The 6,000-nt window shown below is 46.9% G+C and overlaps 1 long non-coding RNA gene across 1 annotated transcript in view; it reads left to right on the top strand.

Moving 5' to 3' along the window:
* The first annotated feature begins 5,476 nt into the window (after positions 1-5,476).
* LOC129855191 (uncharacterized) overlaps positions 5,477-6,000 on the top strand; it is a 62,895-nt gene continuing 62,371 nt past the window's right edge. The window contains exon 1 of the long non-coding RNA XR_008759436.1: positions 5,477-5,567. This is a non-coding gene — a long non-coding RNA (uncharacterized LOC129855191). The remainder of the gene's footprint in view (positions 5,568-6,000) is intronic.

The following is a 6,000-nucleotide window of genomic DNA, read 5'->3' as shown; positions in this document are numbered from 1 at the left end:
TCGGACTAACCCCCTTGTGTACAAGACCGGATTGGCTGAGGACCCGAGTGTGAGGATTACCCCTGGAAAACGGAAGGAACAACGGAAACAGCTTGAATTCCCCCTCTTCCCCAGTGTACCAATATCTCTAATAAACCCCCCATATCCATTCTATTTGTGCTACTGGTGCATGTTTTGTTGTTGAACTTGGTGACATGGAAACCCCACACCCTTGAGCCTGCTACATATGGTGGAGAATGCGGACAAAGCAAACCAAGTTCAATAACTAAACAGACACAGAGCACAATGGAAGTGTTGTTGAGACAGCTGGTGAAGGTGAACATAGCACAGCAGGCTATGCATCAGGAGCTGCTGGAAGAACAGCGTCAGCAGACTTCTCTCCTGCAAGCTAAACTCAGCCAGCTGACAGCCGCATTCTCTCGTCCCAAACCTAGTAGGTTAATATTGAAGCTGACAGAGGCTGACGACATCGAGGCTTACCTACAAACCTTCGAAAGGACGGCGGCTGGGGAGAAATGGCTCCATGAGCAATGGGCCAGCCTGCTAGCACCTTTCCTATCAGGCGTGGCACAGAAGACCTATCAGGATCTGACGGTTGACCAGGCGACGCATTACGAGGTGCTGATAAAGGAGATCCTATGCCGCTATGGTTACACCCTGATTAACAGGGCAGAAAGATTCCATGATTGGGCGTATGATCTTACAGTATCCCCCGATCACCAAATGCATGATCTAATTAGGCTGGCCAAGAGCTGGCTAACTGCTGAACCCATAACGTTCACGACCATCGAGAAAGCTTACTGATGGCATGCTGAGCTGAGGAGAGTGGTCCTTCCCCTGTCACACCGGTAAGAGGCACTGGAAAGAACACCACGGCATTTTTGTACTCCGGGAGTATGGTGACCCTGATCCGACCTGACTTCGCCCAGTCCCAGAACCTGATGGACACTGTGGCCATCACATGCATACACAGTGAGACCAAGGACTACCCTACCACACTCCTCCACCTACAGACCACAAAGGGACAACACGCAGGACCAGTGGGAGTCGTCCCAAACATGCCTGTACCGGTCCTTATCAAAAGGGATTTCCAGTTGTTCCGCCAAATGTGCACCAGTATGTCCGGTGACGTGGGGAACCCGAGGGAACCAGAAGGGAGGAGGAAGCCGGAGACGTGGGAGGGACACCAGAAAGAGTGATGCCCGGATGTGTGGACCTATTGGGGCGGTAAGGAAATTGGAGTGGGTCTAGGGTGTCAGGTAGGATGGAGGTGATATGGTCCTTGACTAGTCTCTCAAAGCACTTCATGATGACGGAAGTGAGTGCTATCAGGCGGTAGTCAATTAGCTCAGTTACCTTTGCTTTCTTGGGAACAGGAACAATGGTGGCCCTCTTGAAGCATGTGGGAACAGCAGACTGGGATAAGGGTTGATTAAATATGTCCTTAAACACACCAGCCAGCTGGTCTACGCATGCTCTGAGGACGCAGCTGGGATGCCGTCTGGGCTGGAAGCCTTGGGAGGGTTAACACGTTTAAATGTTTTACTCACATTGGCTGCAGTGAAGGAGAGCCCGCAGGTTTTGTTAGCGGGCCGTGTCAGTGGCACTGTATTGTCCTCAAAGCGAGCAAAGAAGTTGTTTAGTTTGTCTGGGAGCAAGACATCATGGTCTGCGACGGGGCTGGTTTGCTTTTTGTAGTCCGTGATTGACTGTAGACCCTGCCACATACGTCTCGTGTCTGAGCCGTTGAATTGCGACTCTACTTTGTCTCTATACTGACGCTTAGCTTGTTTGATTGCCTTGCGATGGGAATAGCTACACTGTTTGTATTCGGTCATGTTTCCGGTCACCTCGCAATGATTAAAAGCAGTGGTTCGCGCTTTCAGTTTTGCGCGAATGGTGCCATCAATCCACGCTTTCTGGTTGGGGAATGTTTTAACTTCTTGATGATAGGGTGCAGAGTTTTCACTTAGGGAAAAATAGCGTGCGCAATTTCAACTTCGTGCTACTCATCCCCAGAATATAAGATATGCATATAATTAGTAGATTTGGATAGAAAACACTCTGAAGTTTCTAAAACTGTTTGAATCATATCTGTAAGTATAACAGAACTTATATAGCAGTCAAAACCCTGAGGACTAACTTTTTTATTGTTAAGTTCCTCTATGTTCAATGGATTGTTTTGGGCAAACCAGAATTCTAATCAGTAAATGCGCAGTTTCTACTGCTTCCACTGGATGTCGCCATTGTATGGAAAATGGTTAAGGTTTTTTCTTAGTGAGGTGAAAAAGATATTGACCCGGAAGTGGAGTGACGTCGTTTGTTTATGTTTGAGATTTGGGCAAGACATGAAATGTTCCGTGAGTTTGTTGATATCCTGTATTGAAAACAGATTGACCTGTCTTCAATTTGATCGATTATTAACGTTTACAAATACCTTAAGCTGTATTACAAAAGTACTTTGAAATGTTTTGGCAAAGTTTAGAGGTAATTTTTTTTAGATATTGTGTCGTGATTTTGTTCAAATTGAACGCTGTTTTTCCTGGTACAACGGCGCCAAATAAATGGACAATTTGGATATATATGGATGGAATTAATCGAACAAAAGGACCATTTGTGATGTTTATGGGACATATTGGAGTGCCAACAAAAGAATCTCGTCAAAGGTAATGCATGTTTTATATTTTATATTAGCGTTTTGAGTAGCGCTAGCATGGTTGAAATAGGCTAAACTCTCTTGTTTACATTGGGCTATCATCAGATAATAGCATCTTATGCTTTCGCCGAAAAGCCTTTTTGAAATCTGACATGTTGGCTGGATTCACAACGAGTGTAGCTTTAATTTGATATCTTATATGTGTGATTTAATCAAGTTTAATTTTATATAATTTTTTTGAATTTGGCGCTCTACATTTTGACATGGCTGTTGGGACGCAAGCGTCCCATCTATCCCAGAGAGGTTAATAGACGCTGTGGGTAAAACATCACTGATGCACTTGCTAATAAACTCGCTCACCAAATCAACGTATTCATCAATGTTATTGTCCGACACTATGCGGAACATATCCCAGTCCACGTGATCGAAGTAATCTTGAAGCGTGGAATCCGATTGGTCGGACCTGCATTGAACAGACCTGAGCACGGGCGCTTCCTGTTTTAGTTTCTGTCTATAGGCTAGGAGCAACAAATGGAGTCGTGGTCAGATTTTCCGACAGGAGGGTGGGGGAGGGCTTTATATGCGTTGCGGAAGTTAGAATAACAATGATCCGGGGTTTTGCCAGACCGGGTCGCGTGTTCGATATGCTGATCAAATTTAGGTAGCCTTGTTTTCAGATTAGCCTTGTTAAAATCCCCAGCTACAACAAATGCAGCCTCAGGATATGTGGTTTCCAGTTTACATGTTGATGTGTAACGATCGTTGTCTTCCTCCTCTTCCTCGGACGAGGAGAGGAGAGAAGGATCGGTGGACCAATACGCAGCGAGGTATGTTGACATAATGAATTTATTGAAAATACGAAGACTGACACGAACTATACTTGACTTATACAAAATAACAAACAAACAACGTAGACAGACCTGATCATGGAACTTACATAAAACACGCAGAACTCACGAACAGGCAAAACGAACGAGACAGTACCGTGTGGTGCAATAAACACAGACACAGCGACAATCACCCACAAACAAACAGTGAGAAACAACCTCCCTATGTATGTCTCTCAATCAGAGGAAAACGAAAACACCTGTCTCTGATTGAGAGCCATACAAGGTCAATTAACCCTGACACTTAACAAGGAACAAACACAGAGAATGCCCACCCAGCTCACGTCCTGACCAACAAAACAAAGCTATACAAAAGGAAAACAAGGTCAGGAACGTGACATGATGTGTCTGCTTGGGGGGGATATACTGTGATTATGATTGAAGAGAATTCTCTTGGTAGATAATGTGGTCGGCATTTGATTGTAAGGAATTCTAGGTCAGGTGAACAAAAGGACTTAAGTTCCTGTATGTTGTTATGATCACACCACGTCTCGTTAATCATAAGGCTTACATCCCCGCCCTTCTTACCAGAGAGATGTTTGTTTCTGTCGGCGCGATGCGTGAAGAAACCAGGTGGCTGTACCGGCTCTGATGACATATTCCGAGTGAGCTATGTTTCCATGAAACAAAGAACGTTACAATCTCTGATGTCTCTCTGGAAGGCAACCCTTGCTCGGATTTCGTCTACCTTGTTGTCAAGAGACTGGACATTGGCGAGTAATATGCTCGGGAACGGTGCGCGATGTGCCAGTCTACGGAGCCTGACCAGAAGACCGCTCCGTCTGCCCCTTCTGTGGCACCGTTGTTTTGGGTCGCCAGCTGGGTGGTGGACCAAACAGAGGATCCGCTTCGGGAAAGTTGTATTCCTGGTCGTAATGTTGGTGAGCTGACGTTGCTCTTAAATCCAATAGTTCCTCTCAACTGTATGTAATAAAACCTAAGATTTCCTGGGGTAACAATAACACATAAAAAAATGAAATACTGCATAGTTTCCTAGGAATGCGAAGCAAGGCGGCCATCTCTGTCGGTGCCGGAAGTAAACGTTGCGCACCTCCGTGTATCAACCTCCGACCTATGGATTGGTGGAAAGATTCAATCAAATTCTAAAGCAGATGACAAAAAAAGGTGATGAGGCTGACAGAAAGAACTGGGACCAGCCGTGAAGTGCCCCAAGCTTCAACAGGATTCTCTCCCTTCGAACTCCTGTATGGGAGATGACCCCGAGGACTGCTGGAAGTGGCTAAAGAATCCTGGGAACTGCAACCGTCGCCCCACCGAACCTTGGTGGAGCACGTGGGAGAAATGAGAGATCGGATGGCAACCCTGACGGCACCATCCGATTCTGTAATGATTTTAGGAAGGTAAATTATATCTCAAAGTTTGACGCCTACCCCATGCTCCGAATTTATGAATGAATCCAACGGCCCGATATATCAGCACGCTCGACCTGACAAAGGGTTTATGGCAGGTGCCCTTAGCTCCCGAGGCACGGGAGAAAACTGCTTTCGCCACCCCGGATGGTCTGTTCCATTACAAGAAGCTGACCTTTGGACAGCACGGGGCCTTGGTCATCTTCCAGAGGTTGATGGCCTGGGTTCTCCGACCCCATCGGAAGTACACGGTGGCATGCATTGACGATATTGTGATCCATGGGAGGGAGTGGGAGACCCATATAAACCAGGTGAGCGCGGTAGCACAGGCCTTATGGGTGGGGGGGCTAACTGCAAACCCAAAGAAATGTCGGCTTGGCCTGCGGGAGGCTGAGTACCTGGGGTACACGATTGGGAGGGGATGTGTCAAACACCAGGTGAAGAAAGTGCAGGCGATTCGTGACTGGCCCCACCTCATTACCAAGAAGCAGGTACGCACGTTTGTGGGGTTGACTAGTTACTACCTGAGATTTATTCCCCACTTTGTCTCCCTAACCAGTCCCCTGACAGATCTGACCAGGAGCTGTCTGCCCGCCCAGGTGAAGTGGACCGAGGAGACAGAGAAAACCTTCCAGGACCTGGAGGAGAGCCCAGGTACACCCTGCTCTGTTTCACCATCTTTGTGATTGTCTCCACTACCCTCAAGGTGTCGTCCATCTTCCCCATTATCCCCTGTGTATTTATAACAGCTCCTGCTTTTCCTCACTCTCTTTTCTCATCTTCCTGGTTTTTGACCCTTGCCTGTCCTGACCCTGTATCCACCACCTGACCACTCTGACTGCCCCTGACCCTGCCCCTGAGTCTGCTTGCCGTCCTATACCTTTTCCCCTGTTGCTGTAATAAACATTGTTACTTCGACACGGTCTGCATATGGGTCTTACCTTGATACACTGATCATCCCCAAAGCCAACACCTCATTTGGCCGCCTTTCCTTCCAGTTCTCTGCTGCCAGTGACTGGAACGAATTGCAAAAATCGCTGCAGTTGGAGACTTTTATTTCCCTCACCAACTTTAAACATCAACTATC

Source organism: Salvelinus fontinalis, chromosome 5 (assembly GCF_029448725.1).
Source record: "Salvelinus fontinalis isolate EN_2023a chromosome 5, ASM2944872v1, whole genome shotgun sequence".
Lineage (NCBI taxonomy): Eukaryota > Metazoa > Chordata > Actinopteri > Salmoniformes > Salmonidae > Salvelinus > Salvelinus fontinalis.
Note: the sequence above shows the minus strand (reverse complement) of the source record. Positions and strands in the feature narration are given on the sequence as shown.